Below are 24,342 nucleotides of genomic sequence, written 5' to 3' on the forward strand. Positions count from 1 at the left end.
GCAACGGCTCACCTCTCTGGCTGCTGAAGATGGGCGCGGTACAAGGGAGTAGGCAGAAGCAAGGTCAGACGTAGCAGAAGGTCGGGGGCAGGCGGCAAGGTTCGTAGTCAGGATGGGTAGCAGAAGTTCAGGTACACAGGCTTTGGACACACTAAACGCTTTCACTGGCACAAGGCAACAAGATCCGGCAAGGGAGTGCAAGGGAGGAGACTAGATAAAGGCAGGGAGCAGGTGGGAGCCAATTAAGCTAATTGGGCCAGGCACCAATCATTGGTGCACTGGCCCTTTAAGTCTCAGAGAGCTGGCGCGCGCGCGCCCTAGAGAGCGGAGCCGCGCGCGCCAGCACATGACAGCAGGGGACCGGGACGGGTAAGTGACCTGGGATGCGACTCGCGAGCGGGTGCGTCCCGCTGTGCGAATCGCATCCCCAACGGCCAAAACAGTGCAGCGCTCCCGGTCAGCGGGACTGACCGGGGCGCTGCAGGGAGAAAGACGCCGTGAGCGCTCCGGGGAGGAGCGGGGACCCGGAGCGCTAGGCGTAACATTAATGGTCTGGGGCAGAAGTGTCTGGGAAAGAAAAAGATAATCTAGTCTCGACCACGAGTGGTGTGCGTGGGAAAAGTGAGTAAACACCCTGTCAGTCGGGTTATAATACCTTCAGGAGTCAATCATATCAGTAGTTTGTGTGAGGTTCTGTAGAAACAACTCCTCAGACGAGGTAGTGATCGCAGTGCTGCGTCTCCTATCTTCTGATGTGCGCATCACAGTATTAAGATCTCCCCCGAGTATTTTGTATATGTTATTGTCTGCTCTGAGGCGCGCACTCAAAGTATCATAAAAGGTCTGTTTACCTATATGTGGGCCATATGCATTGTAAATACTATATAAGCGACCCCCCTCTTCTAGTACCATATGTTGTAGCATACCTCCTGAGTCTTCCCAATGTGAGTGGACAGACTGAGCTAAGTTTTTATGCAGTAGGATTAAAACACCACCTTTTCTCTCAACTGCCGGAGAACCTATTACTGCCCCCACCCACCTCTTCTGAAGGCGTATGAAGTCCTCAGTAAGTAGGTGGGTCTCCTGGAGAAGCGCCACATCAGCCTTTCATTTTTGCAAATGTCGAAGTACTAGTGACCGCTTTCCAGGAGACCGCAATCCTTTTACTTTCCACGTTACTACTTTCATTACTAAATAATTTGCATTAAAAGGATAGAAATGCAGTTAAAGACTATATAAACAACAAGGTAAGCAGTATACCAAAAGCAATGTGCACAAGTATCACAGACGACACGACTTGCATAGCATGGGGGAATGGCCTCACAAAACAGTAATATGAAACCGAATAAATAACAACAAGACTGTAACAATAAGAACCATCTTGGCTCTAAGAGCCCTAGCGAGGTAAGTAAAGTCAGGACTTCACTTCTTCCATGGACCATTAGCGGATCCTCGCACATCCACATATACGATGTATCTATCAGTTGGCAACCTGACCCTTGAGGACGGGCCCCGACCATAAGCGTCCGTATGGACGCAGTAAGAAGTGTAACAAGATAAGAGAAACACGGGATAAGAAGAGATGCAGGGAGGGAGGAGCAAGGGGGAAATCGAGATGAGCAGAGAAGGAGGAGAGGGGGAGGGAGAGAAGGAAAGAGAAAGAGAGAGAGAGAAAAAAAAAAGAAAAGGGGGAACAAATTGTCTCGGAGATTGTATGCAGAAGCGTTCCTCGTCCAGGGAGAATAATAATAGGAAAACAGAGATCCAATAGTCCCTCCATAGTTCCTTAGTAAGGAGAGATGGTCTTCATTCATAGAACAGTCCAATATTCCAGAAGAGAAACAAGAGGACAGCTCACTCCATGCTTTCCAAGATCAGCGGCGGGCTTTTGTGGCGGCGGCGTTTGTGCTTCTCTGTCTCAGAATGGGACTCCACTACCTCCCGTAGGCGTAGCGATGCCAGCGCTTCGTCAGGTGAGCGATATATCTCCATAGAACCATCAGGCTTAAAAATTTTCAGGATAGCCGGGTATTGTAATACAAATTTTCGCTGCTGTGCCACCAACTGGGAGCATATTGTGGAAAAGGCCTTCCGTTTTTTGGTCACCTCAGCAGAAAAGTCATTGAATAGGAGTATACGGTGACCTCTAATCATTAGTGGGGTAGTCAGTTTCTTGTAAGTTGTCAGAATAAGAGTTTTTTCAGCGTAATTAAGATATTTGGCGATCACCTGTCAGCTGTAGTGGTAGTAGAAGGAAGTGTGTGCCGTAAAGGTCCCAGTCTGTGGGCCCTCTCCACTGAGCATTTGGCCGATAGCCCCAGCGCCGTTGGCAACTCTTCAGCGCAGATTATATGCAATATATGACCCGGAATGGATTCAGGAAGACCCACTAGCCTAAGGTTACTCCTTCTGGAGCGATTTTCCAGGTCATCCGTTTTCTCCTGGAGCGCTGCTGTAAGTTTCTGAGATTTATGTAGTTGCTGCTTCGTCATCATTATCTCCCCCTCAGCCACATTTAATCTCTCTTCAAGTTCAGCAATTTGAGAGGAGTGACGAGAAACCTCCCCCTGTATGGCTGACAGGGAGGACGTTATAGTGGAATCCAACTGTTGTTTTATGTCAGTCAGCACTAATTTAGCCACTTCAGCCGCCAGAAGTGTGGCCAGAGTTTTAATAGAGAAAGGCAGTCCTGGGATAAGACTGTTGTCAGTATCAGGTGGCAGGGGGGCCGGTATCTCCTGCTGTGTAAGTGGGGCATTCTGTCCCGTTACTTCCGTTGTGGCGCGCATCTCCGCCATCTTACCTCCTCCTCCCTCCCCCACGGCCTGAGAAGGAAATCCCGCTCTCTGACCTTGTCCGTCCCCGCCTCGGGAGATAAAACGATCCATCTTGTTCCCAGGAGCGTTCAGAAGATAGTGCAGCTATTCAGAGTCCCTGGATGTGCAGATATGTGCGGCAGTTAACGGGTGAAGGCAGCGGTGCGGACGGAGCTCTGTCTGAGCACTCCTTACATCCGTGCGCCGGAACCGGAAGTCCTTCATGTCAATTTTTTACGAACATAAGCTTTCCTAAGTTTCCTACCCCCTGTCTTAGTCTTCTTTCTGAAATGTTTCTCAAGAGCAAAACAGGACTATCAGATAGGCAGTTGCGGATAGCCTCAGTTTAGGGGGAGAAATGAAAGAAGGCTAAAAAGGTAACTTTTAGAGGTTGGTTGTTTCTTGGAAATGTTTTTATTGGAACATAAAGCTTGCTTAAGCACAGAAACATTGCTCTTAACCTGCTAATTTTAACCAGTTCTCAGTCCTTCTTCAAGAAGGGTATCACTGGCCTTCATGTCAATTTTTTACGAACATAAGCTTTCCTAAGTTTCCTACTTATCAGATAGGCAGTTGCCGATAGCTTCATTTTAGGGGGAGAAATGAAAGAAGGCTAAGAAGGTCAAGAGCAAGACAGGACTATCAGATAGGCAGTTGCCGATAGCCTCAGTTTAGGGGGAGAAATGAAAGAAGGCTAAAAAGGTAACTTTTAGAGGTTGGTTGTTTCTTGGAAATGTTTTTATTGGAACAAAAAGCTGTCCATGGAAAAAAGCTGTCCATGGAAATGTCTTTCTAGGATATGAAATCAAGGGTCCTGAATCAATGTGAGAGCTCACAGTGCCAGTTGACCTCGTGGCGCAACGTCGAGGTCAGGAGTCCTTTTCCTCCTTGCTTAAGCACAGAAACATTGCTCTTAACCTGCTAATTTTAACCAGTTCTCAGTCCTTCTTCAAGAAGGGTATCACTGGCCTTCATGTCAATTTATCACTGGCCTTCATGTCAATTTTTTAAGTTTTCTACCTCTGTCTTATTATTCTTTCTGAAATGTATCTCAAGAGCAAGACATGAGTATCAGATAGGCAGTTGCCGATAGCCTCAGTTTAGGGGGAGAAATGAAAGAGGGCTAAAAAGGTCACTTTTAGAGGTTGGTTGTTTCTTGGAAATGTTTTTATTGGAACATAAAGCTGTCCATGGAAAAAAAGCATTCCATGGAAATGTCTTTCTAGGATATGAAATCAAGGGTCCTGAATCAATGTGAGAGCTCACACTGCAAGTTGACCTCGTGGCGCAACGGTAGCGCGTCTGACTCCAGATCAGAAGGTTGCGTGTTCAAATCACGTCGGGGTCAGGAGTCCTTTTCCTCCTTACTTAAGCACAGAAATTTTGCTCTTAACCTGCTAATTTTAACCAGTTCTCTGTCCATCTTCAAGAAGGGTATCACTGGCCTTCGTGTCGATATTTTACGAACTTAAGCTTTCCTAAGTTTCCAACCTCTGTCTTAGTCTTCTTTCTGAAATTTTTCTCAAGAGCAAGAAAGGACTATCAGATAGGCAGTTGCCAATAGCCTCAGTTTAGGGGGAGAAATGAACGAAGGCTAAGAAGGTCAAGAGCAAGACAGGACTATCAGATAGGCAGCTGCCGATAGCCTCAGTTTAGGGGGAGGAATGAAAGAAGGCTAAAAAGGTAACTTTTAGAGGTTGGTTGTTTCTTGGAAATGTTTTTATTGGAACAAATAGCTGTCCATGGAAAAAAGCTGTCCATGGAAATGTCTTTTTAGGATATGAAATCAAGGGTCCTGAATCAATGTGAGAGCTCACAGTGCCAGTTGACCTAGTGGCGCGACGTCGAGGTCAGGAGTCCTTTTCCTCCTTGCTTAAGCACAGAAACATTGCTCTTAACCTGCTAATTTTAACCAGTTCTCAGTCCTTCTTCAAGAAGGGTATCACTGGCCTTCATGTCAATTTATCACTGGCCTTCATGTCAATTTTTTAAGTTTTCTACGTCTGTCTTATTATTCTTTCTGAAATGTATCTCAAGAGCAAGACATGAGTATCAGATAGGCAGTTGCCGATAGCCTCAGTTTAGGGCGAGAAATGAAAGAGGGCTAAAAAGGTCACTTTTAGAGGTTGGTTGTTTCTTGGAAATGTTTTTATTGGAACATAAAGCTGTCCATGGAAAAAAAGCATTCCATGGAAATGTCTTTCTAGGATATGAAATCACGGGTCCTGAATCAATGTGAGAGCTCACAGTGAAAGTTGACCTCGTGGTGCAACGGTAGCGCGTCTGACTCCAGATCAGAAGGTTGCGTGTTCAAATCACGTCGGGGTCAGGAGTCCTTTACCTCCTTGCTTAAGCACAGAAATTTTGCTCTTAACCTGCTAATTTTAACCAGTTCTCAGTCCTTCTTCAAGAAGGGTATCACTGGCCTTCGTGTCGATATTTTACGTACTTAAGCTTTCCTAAGTTTCCAACCTCTGTCTTAGTCTTCTTTCTGAAATTTTTCTCAAGCGCAAGACAGGACTATCAGATAGGCAGATGCCGATAGCCTCAGTTTAGGGGGAGGAATGAAAGAAGGCTAAAAAGGTAACTTTTAGAGCCTTCTTTCATTTCATGTCAATTTTTTATGTTCGTAAAAAATTGACATGAAGACCAGTGATACCCTTCCTGAAGAAGGACTGAGAACTGGTTAAAATTAGCAGGTTAATAGCAAAATTTCTGTGCTTAAGCAAGGAGGAAAAGGACTCCTCACCCCGACGTGATTTGAACACGCAACCTTCTGATCTGGAGTCAGACGCGCTACTGTTGATTCTCGAGGTCAACTGGCAGTGTGAGCTCTCACATTGATTCAGGACCCTTGATTTCATATGCTAAAAAGACATTTCCATGGACAGCTTTTTTCCATGGACAGCTATTTGTTCCAATAAAAACATTTCCAAGAAACAACCAACCTCTAAAAGTTACCTTTTTAGCCTTCTTTCATTCCTCCCCCTAAACTGAGGCTATCGGCAACTGACTATCTGATAGTCCTGTCTTGCTCTTGACCTTCTTAGCCTTCTTTCATTTCTCCCCCTAAACTGAGGCTATCGGCAAGTGCCTATCTGATAGTCCTTTCTTGCTCTTGAGAAAAATTTCAGAAAGAAGACTAAGACAGAGGTTGGAAACTTAGGAAAGCTTAAGTTCGTAAAATATCGACTTGAAGGCCAGTGATACCCTTCTTGAAGAAGGACTGAGAACTGGTTAAAATTAGCAGGTTAAGAGCAATATTTCTGTGCTTAAGCAAGGAGGAAAAGGACTCCTGACCTCGACATGATTTGAACACGCAACCTTCTGATCTGGAGTCAGGCGTGCTACCGTTGCAACACGAGATCAACTTGCACTGTGAGCTCTCACATTGATTCAGGACCCTTGATTTCATATCCTAGAAAGACATTTACCTGGACAGCTTTTTTCCATGGACAGCTTTATGTACCAATAAAAACATTTCCAAGAAACAACCAACCTCTAAAAGTGACCTTTTTAGCCTTCTTTCATTTAATGTCAATTTTTTATGTTCGTAAAAAATTGACATGAAGACCAGTGATACCCTTCCTGAAGAAAGACTGAGAACTGGTTAAAATTAGCAGGTTAATAGCAAAATTTCTGTGCTTAAGCAAGGAGGAAAAGGATTCCAGACCCTGACGTGATTTGAACACGCTGCCTTCTTTCATTCCTCCCCCTAAACTGAGGCTGTTGGCAACTGCCTATCTGATAGTCCTGTCTTGCTCTTGAGAAACATTTCAGAAAGAAGACTAAGACAGAAGTAAGAAACTTAGGAAAGCTTATGTTCGTAAAAAATTGACATGAAGACCAGTGATACCCTTCCTGAAGAAGGACCGAGAACTGGTTAAAATTAGCAGGTTAAGAGCAATGTTTCTGTGCTTAAGCAAGGAGGAAGAGAACTGTGATTCCCTTCTTGAAGAAGGACTGAGAACTGGTTAAAATTAACAGGTTAAGAGCAATGTTTCTGTGCTTAAGCAAGAAAGAAAGGGCCTCCTGACCCCGACGTGATTTGAACATGCAACCTTCTGATCTGGAGTCAGACTTGCTACCGTTGCGCCACGAGGTCAACTGGCAGTATGAGCTCTCACATTGATTCAGGACCTTTGATTTCATATCCTAGTAAGACATTTCCATGGACAGCTTTTTTCAATGGACAGCTTTTTGTTCCAATAAAAACATTTCCAAGAAACAACCAACCTAAAAAGGTCACTTTTAGAGGTTGGTTGTTTCTTGGAAATGTTTTTATTGGAACATAAAGCTGTCCATGGAAAAAAGCTGTCCATGGAAATGTCTTTCTAGGATATGAAATCAAGTGTCCTGAATCAATGTGAGAGCTCACAGTGCAAGTTGACCTCGTGGCGCAACGGTAGCACGCCTGACTCCAGATCAGAAGGTTGCGTGTTCAAATCATGTCGGGGTCAGGAGTCCTTTTCCTCCTTGCTTAAGCACAGAAATATTGCTTATTTCCAAGAAACAACCAACCTCTAAAAGTTACCTTTTTAGCCTTCTTTCATGTCTCCCCCTAAACTGAGGCTATCGGCAACTGCCTATATGATAGTCCTGTCTTGCTCTTGAGAAACATTTCAGAAAGAAGACTAAGACAGGGGTAGGAAACTTAATAAAGCTTATGTTCGTAAAAGATTGACATGAAAGCCAGTGATACCCTACTAGAAGAAGAACTGAGAACTGGTTAAGAGCAATGTTTCTGTGCTTAAGCAAGGAGGAAAGGGCCTTCTGACCCCCAACGTGTTTTGACCACGCAACCTTCTGATCTGGAGTCAGACGCGCTACCGTTGCACCACAAGGTCAACTGGCACTGAGAGCTCTCACATTGATTCAGGACCCGTGATTTCATATCCTAGAAAGACATTTCCATGGACAGCTTTTTTCCATGGACAGCTATTTGTTCCAATAAAAACATTTCCAAGAAACAACCAACCTAAAAAGGTCACTTTTAGAGGTTGGTTGTTTCTTGGAAATGTTTTTATTGGAACATAAAGCTGTCCATGGAAAAAAGCTGTCCATGGAAATGTCTTTCTAGGATATGAAATCAAGGGTCCTGAATCAATGTGAGAGCTCACAGTGCAAGTTGACCTCGTGGCGCAACGGTAGCACGCCTGACTCCAGATCAGAAGGTTGCGTGTTCAAATCATGTCGGGGTCAGGAGTCCTTTTCCTCCTTGCTTAAGCACAGAAATATTGCTCTTAACCTAATTTTAACCAATTCTCAGTCCTTCTTCAAGAAGGGTATCACTGGCTTTCATGTCAATTTTTTACGAACATAAGCTTTCCTAAGTTTCCTACCCCTGTCTTAGTCTTCTTTCTGAAATGTTTCTCAAGAGCAAGACATGACTATCAGATAGGCAGTTGCCGATAGCCTCAGTTTAGGGGGAGGAATAAAAGAAGGTTAAGAAGGTCAAGAGCAAGACAGGACTATCAGATAGGCAGTTGCCGATAGCCTCAGTTTAGGGGGAGGAATGAAAGAAGGCTGCGTGTTCAAATCACATTGGGGTCTGGAGTCCTTTTCCTCCTTGCTTAAGCACAGATTTTGCTATTAACCTGCTAATTTTAACCAGTTCTCAGTCCTTCTTCAGGAAGGGTATCACTGGTCTTCATGTCAATTTTTTACGAACATAAAAAATTGACATGAAATGAAAGAAGGCTAAAAAGTTCACTTTTAAAGGTTGGTTGTTTCTTGGAAATGTTTTTATTGGAACAAAAAGCTGTCCATGGAAGAAAGCTGTCCATGGAAATGTCTTTCTAGGATATGAATTCACGGGTCCTGAATCAATGTGAGAGCTTACAGAGTCAGGTGACCTCGTGGCGCTGCAGTAGCTCCTCTGACTCCAAATCAGATGGTTTCGTGTTCAAATCACGTCGGGGTCAGGAGTCCATTTCCTCCTTGCTTAAGCACAGAAATATTGATCTTAACCTGCTAATTTTAACCAGTTCTCAGTCCTTCTTCAAGAAGGGTATCACTGGCCTTTGTGTCAATATTTTACGAACTTAAGCTTTCCTAAGTTTCCAACTTCTGTCTTAGTCTTCTTTCTGAAATTTTTCTCAAGCGCAAGACAGGACTATCAGATAGGCAGATGCCGATAGCCTCAGTTTAGGGGGAGGAATGAAAGAAGGCTAAAAAGGTAACTTTTAGAGCCTTCTTTCATTTCATGTCAATTTTTTATGTTCGTAAAAAATTGACATGAAGACCAGTGATACCCTTCCTGAAGAAGGACTGAGAACTGGTTAAAATTAGCAGGTTAAGAGCAAAATTTCTGTGCTTAAGCAAGGAGGAAAAGAACTGTGATTCAATTCTTGAAGAAGGACTGAGAACTGGTTAAAATTAGCAGGTTAAGAGCAATGTTTCTGTGCTTAAGCAAGCGCCTCCTGACCCTGACATGATTTGAACATGCAACCTTCTGATCTGGAGTCAGACTCGCTACCGTTGCGCCACAAGGTCAACTGGCAGTATGAGCTCTCACATTGATTCAGGACCCGTGATTTCATATCCTAGAAAGACATGGACAAAACCTGGTTAAAATTAGCAGGTTAATAGCAAAATTTCTGTGCTTAAGCAAGGAGGAAAAGGACTCCTGTCCCCGACGTGATTTGAACACGCAGCCTTCTTTAATTCCTCCCCCTAAACTGAGGCTATCGGCAACTGCCTATCTGATAGTCCTGTCTTGCTCTTGACCTTCTTAGCCTTCTTTCATTCCTCCCCCTAAACTGAGGCTATCGGCAACTGCCTATCTGATAGTCCTGTCTTGCTCTTGAGAAACATTTCAGAAAGAAGACTAAGACAGAAGTAGGAAACTTAGGAAAGCTTATGTTCGTAAAAAATTGACATGAAGACCAGTGATACCCTTCCTGCAGAAGGACTGAGAACTGGTTAAAATTAGCAGGTTAAGAGCAATGTTTCTGTGCTTAAGCAAGGAGAAAAAGGACTCCTGACCCCGACGTGATTTGAACACGCAACCTTCTGATCTGAAGTCAGACGCGCTACCGTTGCGCAACGAGGTCAACTGGCACTGTGAGCTCTCACATTGATACAGGACCCGTGATTTCATATCCTAGAAAGACATGGACAAAACCTGGTTAAAATTAGCAGGTTAATAGCAAAATTTCTGTGCTTAAGCAAGGAGGAAAAGGACTCCTGACCCCGACGTGATTTGAACACGCAGCCTTCTTTAATTCCTCCCCCTAAACTGAGGCTATCGGCAACTGCCTAGCTGATAGTCCTGTCTTGCTCTTGAGAAACATTTCAGAAAGAAGACTAAGACAGGGGTAGGAAACTTAACAAAGCTTATGTTCGTAAAAGATTGACATGAAAGCCAGTGATACCCTACTTGAAGAAGAACTGAGAACTGGTTAAGAGCAATGTTTCCCTGCTTAAGCAAGGAGGTAGAGGACTGTGATTTCCTTCTTGTAGAAGGACTGAGAACTGGTTAAAATTAGCTGGTTAAGAGCAATGTTTCTGTGCTTAAGCAAGGAGGAAAGGGCCTTCTGACCCCCGACGTGATTTGAACATGCAACCTTCTGATCTGGAGTCAGACGCGCTACCGTTGCGCCACAAAGTCAACTGGCAGTGTGAGCTCTCACGTTGATTCAGGACCCTTGATTTCATATCCTAAAAAGACATTTCCATGGACAGCATTTTTCCATGGACAGCTATTTGTTCCAATAAAAACATTTCCAAGAAACAACCAACCTCTAAAAGTTACCTTTTTAGCCTTCTTTCATTCCTCCCCCAAAACTGAGGCTATCGGCAACTGCCTATCTGATAGTCCTGTCTTGCTCTTGAGAAACATTTCAGAAAGAAGACTAAGACAGATGTAGGAAACTTAGGAAAGCTTATGTTCGTAAAAAATTGACATGAAAGCCAGTGATACCCTACTTGAAGAAGGACTGAGAACTGGTTAAAATTAGCAGGTTAAGAGCAATGTTTCTGTGCTTAAGCAAGGAAGAAAAGGACTCCTGACCCTGACGTGATTTGAACACGCAACCTTCTGATCTGGAGTCAGACGCGCTACCATTGCGCCACGAGGTCAACCGGCACTGTGAGCTCTTACATTGATTCAGGACCCGTGATTTCATATCCTAGAAAGACGTTTCGATGGACAGCTTTTTTCCATGGACAGCTTATTGCTCCAATAAAAACATTTCCAAGAAACAACCAACCTCTAAATGTTACCTTTTTAGCATTCTTTCATTCCTCCCCCAAAACTGAGGCTATCGGCAACTGCCTATCTGATAGTCCTGTCTTGCTCTTGAGAAACATTTCAGAAAGAAGACTAAGACAGATGTAGGAAACTTAGGAAAGCTTATGTTCGTAAAAAATTGACATGAAAGCCAGTGATACCGTACTTGAAGAAGGACTGAGAACTGGTTAAAATTAGCAGGTTAAGAGCAATGTTTCTGCGCTTAAGCAAGGAAGAAAAGGACTCCTGACCCTGACGTGATTTGAACACGCAACCTTCTGATCTGGAGTCAGACGCGCTACCATTGCGCCACGAGGTCAACCGGCACTGTGAGCTCTTACATTGATTCAGGACCCGTGATTTCATATCCTAGAAAGACGTTTCGATGGACAGCTTTTTTCCATGGACAGCTTATTGCTCCAATAAAAACATTTCCAAGAAACAACCAACCTCTAAATGTTACCTTTTTAGCCTTCTTTCATTTCTCCCCCTAAACTGAGGCTATCGGCAACTGCCTACCTGATAGTCCTGTCTTGCTCTTGAGAAACATATCAGAAAGAAGACTAAGACAGAAGTAAGAAACTTAGGAAAGCTTATGTTCGTAAAAAAAATTGACATGAAGGCCAGTTATACTCTTCTTGAAGAAGGAATTTGAACTGGTTAAAATTAGCAGGTTAAGAGCAATGTTTCTGTGCTTAAGCAAGGGGGAAAGTGACTCCTGACCCCCGACGTGATTTGAACACACAACCTTCCGATCTGGAGTCAGACTCGCTACCGTTGCACCACGAGGTCAACTGGCACTATGAGCTCTCACATTGATTCAGGACCTTTGATTTCATATCATAGAAAGACATTTCCATAGACAGCTTTTTTCCATGGACAGCTTTTTGTTCCAATAGAAACATTTCCAAGAAACAACCAACCTCTAAAAGTTACCTTTTTAGCCTTCTTTCATTTCTCCCCCTAAACTGAGGCTATCGGCAACTGCCTATCTGATAGTCCTGTCTTGCGCTTGAGAAAAATTTCAGAAAGAAGACTAAGACAGAGGTTGGAAACTTAGGAAAGCTTAAGTTCGTAAAATATTGACACGAAGACCAGTGATACCCTTCCTGAAGAAGGACTGAGAACTGGTTAAAATTAGCAGGTTAAGAGCAATGTTTCTGTGCTTAAGCAAGGAGGAAAAGAACTCCTGACCTGACGTGATTTGAACACGCAACCTTCTGATCTGGAGTCAGACGCGCTACCGTTGCTCCACAAGTTCATCTGGCACTGTAAGCTCTCACATTGATTCAGGACCCTTGATTTCATATCCTTGAAAGACATTTTCATGGACAGCTTTTTTCCATGGGCAGCTTTTTGTTCCATTAAAAACCTTTTCAAGAAACAACCAACCTCTAAAAGTTACCTTTTTAGCCTTCTTTCATTTCTCCCCCTAAACTGAGGCTATCGGCAATTCCCTATCTAATAGTCCTGTTTTGCTCTTGAGAAACATTTCAGAAAGAAGACTAAGACAGAAGTAGTAAACTTAGGAAAGCTTATGTTCGTAAAAAAAATTGACATGAAGGCCAGTTATACTCTTCTTGAAGAAGGAATGAGAACTGGTTAAAATTAGCAGGTTAAGAGCAATGTTTCTGTGCTTAAGCAAGGGGGAAAGTGACTCCTGACCCCCGACGTGATTTGAACACACAACCTTCCGATCTGGAGTCAGACTCGCTACCGTTGCACCACGAGGTCAACTGGCACTATGAGCTCTCACATTGATTCAGGACCTTTGATTTCATATCATAGAAAGACATTTCCATAGACAGCTTTTTTCAATGGACAGCTTTTTGTTCCAATAAAAATATTTCCAAGAGACAACCAACCTTCTGACCCCCGACGTGATTTGAACACACAACCTTCTGATCTGGAGTCAGACGCGCTACCGTTGCACCACGAGATCAACTGGCACTGTGAACTCTCACATTGATTCAGGACCCATGATTTCATATCCTAGAAAGACTTTTTCATGGACAGCTTTTTTCCATGGACAGCTTTTTGTTCCAATAGAAACATTTCCAAGAAACAACCAACCTCTAAAAGTTACCTTTTTAGCCTTCTTTCATTTCTCCCCCTAAACTGAGGCTATCGGCAACTGCCTATCTGATAGTCCTGTCTTGCGCTTGAGAAAAATTTCAGAAAGAAGACTAAGACAGAGGTTGGAAACTTAGGAAAGCTTAAGTTCGTAAAATATTGACACGAAGACCAGTGATACCCTTCCTGAAGAAGGACTGAGAACTGGTTAAAATTAGCAGGTTAAGAGCAATGTTTCTGTGCTTAAGCAAGGAGGAAAAGAACTCCTGACCCTGACGTGATTTGAACACGCAACCTTCTGATCTGGAGTCAGACGCGCTACCGTTGCTCCACAAGTTCATCTGGCACTGTAAGCTCTCACATTGATTCAGGACCCTTGATTTCATATCCTTGAAAGACATTTTCATGGACAGCTTTTTTCCATGGGCAGCTTTTTGTTCCATTAAAAACCTTTTCAAGAAACAACCAACCTCTAAAAGTTACCTTTTTAGCCTTCTTTCATTTCTCCCCCTAAACTGAGGCTATCGGCAATTCCCTATCTAATAGTCCTGTTTTGCTCTTGAGAAACATTTCAGAAAGAAGACTAAGACAGAAGTAGTAAACTTAGGAAAGCTTATGTTCGTAAAAAAAATTGACATGAAGGCCAGTTATACTCTTCTTGAAGAAGGAATGAGAACTGGTTAAAATTAGCAGGTTAAGAGCAATGTTTCTGTGCTTAAGCAAGGGGGAAAGTGACTCCTGACCCCCGACGTGATTTGAACACACAACCTTCCGATCTGGAGTCAGACTCGCTACCGTTGCACCACGAGGTCAACTGGCACTATGAGCTCTCACATTGATTCAGGACCTTTGATTTCATATCATAGAAAGACATTTCCATAGACAGCTTTTTTCAATGGACAGCTTTTTGTTCCAATAAAAATATTTCCAAGAGACAACCAACCTTCTGACCCCCGACGTGATTTGAACACACAACCTTCTGATCTGGAGTCAGACGCGCTACCGTTGCACCACGAGATCAACTGGCACTGTGAACTCTCACATTGATTCAGGACCCATGATTTCATATCCTAGAAAGACTTTTTCATGGACAGCTTTTTTCCATGGACAGCTTTTTGTTCCAATAGAAACATTTCCAAGAAACAACCAACCTCTAAAAGTTACCTTTTTAGCCTTCTTTCATTTCTCCCCCTAAACTGAGGCTATCGGCAACTGCCTATCTGATAGTCCTGTCTTGCGCTTGAGAAAAATTTCAGAAAGAAGACTAAGACAGAGGTTGGAAACTTAGGAAAGCTTAAGTTCGTAAAATATTGACACGAAGACCAGTGATACCCTTCCTGAAGAAGGACTGAGAACTGGTTAAAATTAGCAGGTTAAGAGCAATGTTTCTGTGCTTAAGCAAGGAGGAAAAGAACTCCTGACCCTGACGTGATTTGAACACGCAACCTTCTGATCTGGAGTCAGACGCGCTACCGTTGCTCCACAAGTTCATCTGGCACTGTAAGCTCTCACATTGATTCAGGACCCTTGATTTCATATCCTTGAAAGACATTTCCATGGACAGCTTTTTTCCATGGGCAGCTTTTTGTTCCATTAAAAACCTTTTCAAGAAACAACCAACCTCTAAAAGTTACCTTTTTAGCCTTCTTTCATTTCTCCCCCTAAACTGAGGCTATCGGCAATTGCCTATCTAATAGTCCTGTTTTGCTCTTGAGAAACATTTCAGAAAGAAGACTAAGACAGTGTTAGGAAACTTAGGAAAGCTTATGTTCGTAAAAAATTAACATGAAAGTCAGTGATACCCTTCTTGAAGAAGGACTGAGAACTGGTGAAAATTATCAGGTTAAGAGCAATGTTTCTGTGCTTAAGCAAGGAGTAAAAGGTCTCCTGACCCCGACGTGATTTGAATACGCAAATTTCTGATGTGGAGTCAGATGCGCTACCGTTGGGCCACGAGGTCAACTGGCACTGTAAGCTCTCACATTGTTTTAGGACCCTTGATTTCATATCCTAGAAAGACATTTCCATGGACAGCTTTTATCCATGGACAGCTTTTTGTTCCAAAAAAACATTTTCAAGAAACAACCAATCTCTAAAAGTTACCTTTTCAGCCTTCTTTCATTTCTCCCCCTAAACTGAGGCTATCGGCAACTGCCTATCTGATAGTCCTGTCTTGCTCTTGACCTTCTAAGCCTTCTTTCATTCCTCCCCCTAAACTGAGGCTATCGGCAACTGCCTATCTGATAGTCCTGTCTTGCTCTTGAGAAACATTTCAGAAAGAAGACTAAGACAGAAGTAGGAAAGTTAGGAAAGCTTATGTTCTTAAAAAATAGACATGAAAGCCAGTGATACCCTTCTTGAAGAAGGACTGAGAACTGGTTAAAACTAGCAGATCTCCAGAAAACCGGGGTACGGTTCCCAGACGGGGTGGCTATGATTATTTCGCCCCTTACTTAGGTACCCCGTCTGGGAACCGTACCCCGGTAGGGTTGAAAAGCAGCAGTTGTGTGTGGTAGCGTGGCCGAGCGGTCTAAGGTGCTGGATTTAGGCTCCAGTCTCTTCGGAGGCGTGGGTTCGAATTGCACCGCTGCCATTAGGCACTTTTTGCTGTTTCCAGAGGGATAACGATTACACCTTGGATCCCTAGCGCTGAGCTAAAGCGATTAATTCTCCCTCCAGAACTATTAAACGCTGACCCTTTAAGGACATTACCATGGAGCAGCAGGCATACGTTGTTCCTCGTTAGTATAGTTGTGAGTATTCCTGCCTGTCATGCAGGTGACCAGGCTCCGAATTCCCGAAGGGGAAGCTATGCTTGTTTTGCCCTTTACTTAGGTCTGTGTCCCCAGGTAGGGTCGGAAAGCTGCAACACCATGTGGTAGCGTGGCCGAGCGGTCTAAGGCACTGGATTAAGGCTCCAGTCTCTTCGGGGGCGTGGGTTCAAATCCCACCGTTGTCATTTGCTTTTACTTGCTCTTTCAGCTCACGTTACATGCCCAGAATATGGATTGGTTGAGGCAGGTACCTGCCGCCAGCTAACTAATCAGCGCTTCCCCTTTTAATGCAGGAGAACCTCTCGTCCCTCTCTCAGTATTGGCGCTGTATTACCACCTGCTAAGATGTTGCGCGAACAATCTGGAATACAATCCTTGATGAGGGATCCCCAGGGATCAGATGTACTCTGTGATGAATAGGGTGAATAGGGTGAACAGGAAGAACTACAAAACTGACCCTTGCTGTCTTGCCTTAATCCTTCCCTAGATCTGAAACATAGGCACAGAGCAGCGTACACCATAATCTGCACCGAGCTGCAAAAGCCAGGGATATTCACAGAGGTTAACCAATCAGGAACTCCACTCTATACTAGCCAGAGCTGGCACTGTTTCTGCAAGAAAGAGGCATTTTAACTTTATTTTCTAATCCTGGATAACACATATGTCTGGCATTATGGCTCCCGGGGGGATTTGAGTGCTCTGGGTTTCTTTGAGGCATGAGTTTTCATCCAAGTTCTCAACTAATTGCACCTTGGTGCGACAGAACACAAAGGTATGGAAGCAGCATTTAAGGATGTGAAAAGCTCACATCTGGAAGAAGGTTAAATAATTTTAATACAGTACTGAGTAATGAGAGGAAAGTAAAGAAAGGTCCCACCGAGATTTGAACTCGGATCACTGGATTCAGAGTCCAGAGTGCTAACCATTACACCATGGAACCATTAAGTACCTTCACCTGCCACACTAAAACTTTTAATTCTTCCTCCAGATCTCCAGAAAACCGGGGTACGGTTCCCAGATGGGGTGGCTATGATTATTTCGCCCCTTACTTAGGTCTGCGTCCTCAGGTAGGGTTGAAAAGCAGCAGTTGTGTGTGGTAGCGTGGCCGAGCCGTCTAAGGTGCAGGATTTAGGCTCCAGTCTCTTTGGAGGCGTGGGTTTGAATCCCACCGCTGCCATTAGGCACTTTTTGCTGTTTTCAGAGGGATAACGATTACACCTTTGATCCCTAGCGCTGAGCTAAAGCGTTTAATTCTCCCTTCAGAACTATTAAACGCTGACCCTTTAAGGACATTACCATGGAGCAGCAGGCATAGGTTGTTCCTCGTTAGTATAGTTGTGAGTATTCCTGCCTGTCATGCAGGTATCCAGGCTCCGAATTCCCGAAGGGGAAGCTATGCTTGTTTTGCCCTTTACTTAGGTCTATGTCCCCAGGTAGGGTCGGAAAGCTGCAACACCATGTGGTAGCGTGGCCGAGCGGTCTAAGGCGCTGGATTAAGGCTCCAGTCTCTTCGGGGTCGTGGGTTCGAATCCCACCGTTGCCATTGAGTAGCTTTTGCTTTTACTTGCTCTTTCAGCTCACGTTACATGCCCAGAATATGGATTGGTTGAGGCAGGTACCTGGCGCCAGCTAACTAATCAGCGCTTCCCCTTTCAATGCAGGAGAACCTCTCGTCCCTCTCTCAGTATGGGCGCTGTATTACCACCTGCTAAGATGTTGCGCGGACAATCTGGAATACAATCCTTGAGGAGGGATCCCCAGGGATCAGATGTACTCTGTGATGAATAGGGTGAACAGGAAGAACTACAAAACTGACCCTTGCTGTCTTGCCTTAATCCTTCCCTAAATCTGAAACATAGGCACAGAGCAGCGTACACCATAATCTGCACCGAGCTGCAAAAGCCAGGGATATTCACAGAGGTTAACCAATCAGGAACTCCACTCTATACTAGCCAGAGCTGGCACTGTTTCTGGAAGAAAGAGGCAATTTAACTTTATTTTCTAATCCTGGATAACACATATGTCTGGCATTATGGCTCCCGGGGGGATGTGAGTGCTCTGGGTTTCTTTGAGGCATGAGTTTTCATCCAAGTTCTCAACTAATTGCACCTCGGGGCGACAGAACACAAAGGTATGGAAGCAGCATATATGGATTTGAAAAGCTCACATCTGGAAGAAGGTTAAATAATTTTAATACAGTACTGAGTAATGAGAGGAAAGTAAAGAAAGGTCCCACCGAGATTTGAACTCGGATCACTGGATTCAGAGTCCAGAGTGCTAACCATTACACCATGGAACCATTAAGTACCTTCACCTGCCACACTAAAACTTTTAATTCTTCCTCCAGATCTCCAGAAAACCGGGGTACGGTTCCCAGATGGGGTGGCTATGATTATTTCGCCCCTTACTTAGGTCTGCGTCCTCAGGTAGGGTTGAAAATCAGCAGTTGTGTGTGGTAGTGTGGCCGAGCGGTCTAAGGCGCTGGATTTAGGCTCCAGTCTCTTTGGAGGCGTGGGTTCGAATCCCACCGCTGCCATTAGGCACTTTTTGCTGTTTCCAGAGGGATAACGAGATTACACCTTTGATCCCTAGCGCTGAGCTAAAGCGATTAATTCTCCCTCCAGAACTATTAAACGCTGACCCTTTAAGGACATTACCATGGAGCAGCAGGCATAGGTTGTTCCTCGTTAGTATAGTTGTGAGTATTCCTGCCTGTCATGCAGGTGACCAGGCTCCAAATTCCCGAAGGGGAAGCTATGCTTGTTTTGCCCTTTACTTAGGTCTGTGTCCCCAGGTAGGGTCAGAAAGCTGCAACACCATGTGGTAGCGTGGCCGAGCGGTCTAAGGCGCTGGATTAAGGCTCCAGTCTCTTCGGGGGCGTGGGTTCGAATCCCACCGTTCCCATTGAGTAGCTTTTGCTTTTACTTGCTCTTTCAGCTCACGTTACATGCCCAGAATATCGATTGGTTGAGGCAGGTACCTGGCACCAGCTAACTAATCAGCGCTTCCCCTTTCAATGCAGGAGAACCTCTCGTCCCTCTCTCAGTATGGGCGCTGTATTATCGAATCCCACCGTTGCCATTGAGTAGCTTTTGCTTTTACTTGCTCTTTCAGCTCACGTTACATGCCCAGAATATGGATTGGTTGAGGCAGGTACCTGGCGCCAGCTAACTAATCAGCGCTTCCCCTTTCAATGCAGGAGAACCTCTCGTCCCTCTCTCAGTATGGGCGCTGTATTACCACCTGCTAAGATGTTGCGCGGACAATCTGGAATACAATCCTTGAGGAGGGATCCCCAGGGATCAGATGTACTCTGTGATGAATAGGGTGAACAGGAAGAACTACAAAACTGACCCTTGCTGTCTTGCCTTAATCCTTCCCTAGATCTGAAACATAGGCACAGAGCAGCGTACACCATAATCTGCACCGAGCTGCAAAAGCCAGGGATATTCACAGAGGTTAACCAATCAGGAACTCCACTCTATACTAGCCAGAGCTGGCACTGTTGCTGGAAGAAAGAGGCAATTTAACTTTATTTTCTAATCCTGGATAACCCATATTGCCATTGAGTAGCTTTTGCTTTTACTTGCTCTTTCAGCTCACGTTACATGCCCAGAATATCGATTGGTTGAGGCAGGTACCTGGCGCCAGCTAACTAATCAGCGCTTCCCCTTTCAATGCAGGAGAACCTCTCGTCCCTCTCTCAGTATGGGCGCTGTATTACCACCTGCTAAGATGTTGCGCGGACAATCTGGAATACAATCCTTGAGGAGGGATCCCCAGGGATCAGATGTACTCTGTGATGAATAGGATGAACAGGAAGAACTACAAAACTGACCCTTGCTGTCTTGCCTTAATCCTTCCCTAGATCTGAAACATAGGCACAGAGCAGCGTACACCATAATCTGCACCGAGCTGCAAAAGCCATGGATTTTCACAGAGGTTAACCAATCAGGAACTCCACTCTATACTAGCCAGAGCTGGCACTGTTTCTGGAAGAAAGAGGCAATTTAACTTTATTTTCTAATCCTGGATAACCCATATTTCTGGCATTATGGCTCCCGGGGGGATGTGAGTGCTCTGGGTTTCTTTGAGGCATGAGTTTTCATCCAAGTTCTCAACTAATTGCACCTTGGGGCGACAGAACACAAAGGTATGGAAGCAGCATTTATGGATTTGAAAAGCTCACATCTGGAAGAAGGTTAAATAATTTTAATACAGTACTGAGTAATGAGAGGAAAGTAAAGAAAGGTCCCACCGAGATTTGAACTCGGATCACTGGATTCAGAGTCCAGAGTGCTAACCATTACACCATGGAACCATTAAGTACCTTCACCTGCCAAAACCGGGGTACGGTTCGCAGATGGGGTGGCTATGATTATTTTGCCCCTTACTTAGGTCTGCGTCCTCAGGTAGGGTTGAAAAGCAGCAGTTGTGTGTGGTAGCGTGGCCGAGCGGTCTAAGGCGCCAGTCTCTTTGGCTCCAGTCTCTTTGGAGGCGTGGGTTCGAATCCCACCGCTGCCATTAGGCACTTTTTGCTGTTTCCAGAGGGATAATGAGATTACACCTTTGATCCCTAGCGCTGAGCTAAAGCGATTAATTCTCCCTCCAGAACTAGTAAACGCTGACCCTTTAAGGACATTACCATGGAGCAGCAGGCATAGGTTGTTCCTCGTTAGTATAGTTGTGAGTATTCCTGCCTGTCATGCAGGTAACCAGGCTCCGAATTCCCGAAGGGGAAGCTATGCTTGTTTTGCCCTTTACTTAGGTCTATGTCCCCAGGTAGGGTCGGAAAGCTGCAACACCATGTGGTAGCGTGGCCGAGCGGTCTAAGGTGCTGGATTAAGGCTCCAGTCCCTTCCGGGGCGTGGGTTCGAATCCCACCGTTGCCATTGAGTAGCTTTTGCTTTTACTTGCTTTTTCAGCTCACGTTACATGCCCAGAATATGGATTGGTTGAGGCAGGTACCTGGCGCCAGCTAACTAATCAGCGCTTCCCCTTTCAATGCAGGAGAACCTCTCGTCCCTCTCTCAGTATGGGCGCTGTATTACCACCTGCTAAGATGTTGCGCGGACAATCTGGAATACAATCCTTGAGGAGGGATCCCCAGGGATCAGATGTACTCTGTGATGAATAGGGTGAACAGGAAGAACTACAAAACTGACCCTTGCTGTCTTGCCTTAATCCTTCCCTAGATCTGAAACATAGGCACAGAGCAGCGTACACCATAATCTGCACCGAGCTGCAAAAGCCAGGGATATTCACAGAGGTTAACCAATCAGGAACTCCACTCTATACTAGCCAGAGCTGGCACTGTTTCTGGAAGAAAGAGGCAATTTAACTTTATTTTCTAATCCTGGATAACCCATATTTCTGGCATTATGGCTCCCGGGGGGATGTGAGTGCTCTGGGTTTCTTTGAGGCATGAGTTTTCATCCAAGTTCTCAACTAATTGCACCTTGGGGCGACAGAACACAAAGGTATGGAAGCAGCATTTATGGATTTGAAAAGCTCACATCTGGAAGAAGGTTAAATAATTTTAATACAGTACTGAGTAATGAGAGGAAAGTAAAGAAAGGTCCCACCGAGATTTGAACTCGGATCACTGGATTCAGAGTCCAGAGAGCTAACCATTACACCATGGAACCATTAAGTACCTTCACTTGCCACACTAAAACTTTTAATTCTTCCTCCAGATCTCCAGAAAACCGGGGTACGGTTCCCAGATGGGGTGGCTATGATTATTTCGCCCCTTACTTAGGTCTGCGTCCTCAGGTAGGGTTGAAAAGCAGCAGTTGTGTGTGGTAGCGTGGCCGAGCGGTCTAAGGCGCTGGATTTAGGCTCCAGTCTCTTTGAAGGCGTGGGTTTGAATCCCACCGCTGCCATTAGGCACTTTTTGCTGTTTCCAGAGGGATAACGATTACACCTTTGATCCCTAGCGCTGAGCTAAAGCGTTTAATTCTCCCTTCAGAACTATTAAACGCTGACCCTTTAAGGACATTACCATGGAGCAGCAGGCATAGGTTGTTCCTCGTTAGTATAGTTGTGAGTATTCCTGCCTGTCATGCAGGTAACCAGGCTCCGAATTCCCGAAGGGGAAGCTATGCTTGTTTTGCCCTTTACTTAGGTCTATGTCCCCAGGTAGGGTCGGAAAGCTGCAACACCATGTGGTAGCGTGGCCGAGCGGTCTAAGGCGCTGAATTAAGGCTCCAGTCTCTTCGGGGGTGTGGGTGCGAATCCAACCGTTGCCATTGAGTAGCTTTTTCTTTTACTTGCTCTTTCAGCTCACGTTACATGCCCAGAATATGGATTGGTTGAGGCAGGTACCTGGCGCCAGCTAACTAATCAGCGCTTCCCCTTTTAATGCAGGAGAACCTCTCGTCCCTCTCTCAGTATGGGCGCTGTATTACCACCTGCTAAGATGTTGCGCGGACAATCTGGAATACAATCCTTGAGGAGGGATCCCCAGGGATCAGATGTACTCTGTGATGAATAGGGTGAACAGGAAGAACTACAAAACTGACCCTTGCTGTCTTGCCTTAATCCTTCCCTAGATCTGAAACATAGGCACAGAGCAGCGTACACCATAATCTGCACCGAGTTGCAAAAGCCAGGGATATTCACAGAGGTTAACCAATCAGGAAATCCACTCTTTACTAGCCAGAGCTGGCACTGTTTATGGAAGAAAGAGGCAATTTAACTTTATTTTCTATTCCTGGATAACCCATATTTCTGGCATTATGGCTCCCGGGGGGATGTGAGTGCTCTGGGTTTCTTTGAGGCATGAGTTTTCATCCAAGTTCTCAACTAATTGCACCTTGGGGCGACAGAACACAAAGGTATGGAAGCAGCATTTATGGATTTGAAAAGCTCACATCTGGAAGAAGGTTAAATAATTTTAATACAGTACTGAGTAATGAGAGGAAAGTAAAGAAAGGTCCCACCGAGATTTGAACTCGGATCACTGGATTCAGAGTCCAGAGTGCTAACCATTACACCATGGAACCATTAAGTACCTTCACCTGCCACACTAAAACTTTTAATTCTTCCTCCTGATCTCCAGAAAACCGGGGTTCGGTTCCCAGATGGGGTGGCTATGATTATTTCGCCCCTTACTTAGGTCTGCGTCCTCAGGTAGGGTTGAAAAGCAGCAGTTGTGTGTGGTAGCGTGGCCGACCGGTCTAAGGCGCAGGATTTAGGCTTCAGTCTCTTTGGAGGCGTGGGTTCGAATCCCACCGCTGCCATTAGGCACTTTTTGCTGTTTCCAGAGGTATAACGATTACACCTTTGATCCCTAGCGCTGAGCTAAAGCGATTAATTCTCCCTCCAGAACTATTAAACGCTGACCCTTTAAGGACATTACCATGGAGCAGCAGGCATAGGTTGTTCCTCGTTAGTATAGTTGTGAGTATTTCTGCCTGTCATGCAGGTGACCAGGCTCCGAATTCCCGAAGGGGAAGCTATGCTTGTTTTGCCTTTTACTTAGGTCTATGTCCCCAGGTAGGGTCGGAAAGCTGCAACACCATGTGGTAGCGTGGCCGAGCGGTCTAAGGCGCTGAATTAAGGCTCCAGTCTCTTCGGGGGTGTGGGTGCGAATCCAACCGTTGCCATTTAGTAGCTTTTGCTTTTACTTGCTCTTTCAGCTCACGTTACATGCCCAGAATATGGATTGGTTGAGGCAGGTACCTGGCGCCAGCTAACTAATCAGCGCTTCCCTTTTAATGCAGGAGAACCTCTCGTCCCTCTCTCAGTATGGGCGCTGTATTACCACCTGCTAAGATGTTGCGCGGACAATCTGGAATACAATCCTTGAGGAGGGATCCCCAGGGATCAGATGTACTCTGTGATGAATAGGGTGAACAGGAAGAACTACAAAACTGACCCTTGCTGTCTTGCCTTAATCCTTCCCTAGATCTGAAACATAGACACAGAGCAGCGTACACCATAAACTGCACCGAGCTGCAAAAGCCAGGGATATTCACAGAGGTTAACCAATCAGGAACTCCACTCTATACTAGCCAGAGCTGGCACTGTTTCTGGAAGAAAGAGGCAATTTAACTTTATTTTCTAATCCTTGATAACCCATATTTCTGGCATTATGGCTCCCGGGGGGATGTGAGTGCTCTGGGTTTCTTTGAGGCATGAGTTTTCATCCAAGTTCTCAACTAATTGCACCTTGGGGCGACAGAACACAATGGTATGGAAGCAGCATTTATGGATTTGAAAAGCTCACATCTGGAAGAAGGTTAAATAATTTTAATACAGTACTGAGTAATGAGAGGAAAGTAAAGAAAGGTCCCACCGAGATTTGAACTCGGATCACTGGATTCAGAGTCCAGAGTGCTAACCATTACACCATGGAACCATTAAGTACCTTCACCTGCCACACTAAAACTTTTAATTCTTCCTCCAGATCTCCAGAAAACCGGGGTACGGTTCCCAGATG

At 44.9% G+C, this 24,342-nt stretch overlaps 19 non-coding genes across 19 annotated transcripts; 9 read left to right on the top strand and 10 right to left on the bottom strand.

Annotated features, from left to right (window-relative positions):
* Positions 1 to 4,092: 4,092 nt before the first annotated feature.
* On the top strand, positions 4,093 to 4,164 carry TRNAW-CCA (transfer RNA tryptophan (anticodon CCA)). Its single transcript has one exon. It is a non-coding gene; the product is annotated as a tRNA-Trp (tRNA).
* Positions 4,165 to 5,073: 909 nt separating this feature from the next.
* On the top strand, positions 5,074 to 5,145 carry TRNAW-CCA (transfer RNA tryptophan (anticodon CCA)). The gene has a single exon. It is a non-coding gene; the product is annotated as a tRNA-Trp (tRNA).
* Positions 5,146 to 9,239: 4,094 nt separating this feature from the next.
* On the bottom strand, positions 9,240 to 9,311 carry TRNAW-CCA (transfer RNA tryptophan (anticodon CCA)). Its single transcript has one exon. It is a non-coding gene; the product is annotated as a tRNA-Trp (tRNA).
* Positions 9,312 to 10,355: 1,044 nt separating this feature from the next.
* Positions 10,356 to 10,428, bottom strand: TRNAW-CCA (transfer RNA tryptophan (anticodon CCA)). The gene has a single exon. It is a non-coding gene; the product is annotated as a tRNA-Trp (tRNA).
* A 398-nt stretch (positions 10,429 to 10,826) lies between these two features.
* TRNAW-CCA (transfer RNA tryptophan (anticodon CCA)) lies at positions 10,827 to 10,898 on the bottom strand. Its single transcript has one exon. It is a non-coding gene; the product is annotated as a tRNA-Trp (tRNA).
* A 398-nt stretch (positions 10,899 to 11,296) lies between these two features.
* TRNAW-CCA (transfer RNA tryptophan (anticodon CCA)) lies at positions 11,297 to 11,368 on the bottom strand. The gene has a single exon. It is a non-coding gene; the product is annotated as a tRNA-Trp (tRNA).
* A 4,631-nt stretch (positions 11,369 to 15,999) lies between these two features.
* Positions 16,000 to 16,081, top strand: TRNAL-AAG (transfer RNA leucine (anticodon AAG)). The gene has a single exon. It is a non-coding gene; the product is annotated as a tRNA-Leu (tRNA).
* A 683-nt stretch (positions 16,082 to 16,764) lies between these two features.
* TRNAQ-CUG (transfer RNA glutamine (anticodon CUG)) lies at positions 16,765 to 16,836 on the bottom strand. Its single transcript has one exon. It is a non-coding gene; the product is annotated as a tRNA-Gln (tRNA).
* Positions 16,837 to 17,357: 521 nt separating this feature from the next.
* TRNAL-AAG (transfer RNA leucine (anticodon AAG)) lies at positions 17,358 to 17,439 on the top strand. The gene has a single exon. It is a non-coding gene; the product is annotated as a tRNA-Leu (tRNA).
* A 684-nt stretch (positions 17,440 to 18,123) lies between these two features.
* Positions 18,124 to 18,195, bottom strand: TRNAQ-CUG (transfer RNA glutamine (anticodon CUG)). Its single transcript has one exon. It is a non-coding gene; the product is annotated as a tRNA-Gln (tRNA).
* Positions 18,196 to 18,350: 155 nt separating this feature from the next.
* Positions 18,351 to 18,432, top strand: TRNAL-UAG (transfer RNA leucine (anticodon UAG)). The gene has a single exon. It is a non-coding gene; the product is annotated as a tRNA-Leu (tRNA).
* A 286-nt stretch (positions 18,433 to 18,718) lies between these two features.
* On the top strand, positions 18,719 to 18,800 carry TRNAL-AAG (transfer RNA leucine (anticodon AAG)). Its single transcript has one exon. It is a non-coding gene; the product is annotated as a tRNA-Leu (tRNA).
* A 1,345-nt stretch (positions 18,801 to 20,145) lies between these two features.
* Positions 20,146 to 20,217, bottom strand: TRNAQ-CUG (transfer RNA glutamine (anticodon CUG)). Its single transcript has one exon. It is a non-coding gene; the product is annotated as a tRNA-Gln (tRNA).
* Positions 20,218 to 20,706: 489 nt separating this feature from the next.
* TRNAL-AAG (transfer RNA leucine (anticodon AAG)) lies at positions 20,707 to 20,788 on the top strand. The gene has a single exon. It is a non-coding gene; the product is annotated as a tRNA-Leu (tRNA).
* Positions 20,789 to 21,472: 684 nt separating this feature from the next.
* Positions 21,473 to 21,544, bottom strand: TRNAQ-CUG (transfer RNA glutamine (anticodon CUG)). Its single transcript has one exon. It is a non-coding gene; the product is annotated as a tRNA-Gln (tRNA).
* A 155-nt stretch (positions 21,545 to 21,699) lies between these two features.
* TRNAL-UAG (transfer RNA leucine (anticodon UAG)) lies at positions 21,700 to 21,781 on the top strand. The gene has a single exon. It is a non-coding gene; the product is annotated as a tRNA-Leu (tRNA).
* A 1,050-nt stretch (positions 21,782 to 22,831) lies between these two features.
* Positions 22,832 to 22,903, bottom strand: TRNAQ-CUG (transfer RNA glutamine (anticodon CUG)). The gene has a single exon. It is a non-coding gene; the product is annotated as a tRNA-Gln (tRNA).
* Positions 22,904 to 23,058: 155 nt separating this feature from the next.
* On the top strand, positions 23,059 to 23,140 carry TRNAL-UAG (transfer RNA leucine (anticodon UAG)). Its single transcript has one exon. It is a non-coding gene; the product is annotated as a tRNA-Leu (tRNA).
* A 1,049-nt stretch (positions 23,141 to 24,189) lies between these two features.
* TRNAQ-CUG (transfer RNA glutamine (anticodon CUG)) lies at positions 24,190 to 24,261 on the bottom strand. Its single transcript has one exon. It is a non-coding gene; the product is annotated as a tRNA-Gln (tRNA).
* Positions 24,262 to 24,342: the final 81 nt, after the last annotated feature.

The sequence above is a fragment of the Hyla sarda genome, chromosome 4 (assembly GCF_029499605.1).
Source record: "Hyla sarda isolate aHylSar1 chromosome 4, aHylSar1.hap1, whole genome shotgun sequence".
NCBI classification, from domain to species: domain Eukaryota; kingdom Metazoa; phylum Chordata; class Amphibia; order Anura; family Hylidae; genus Hyla; species Hyla sarda.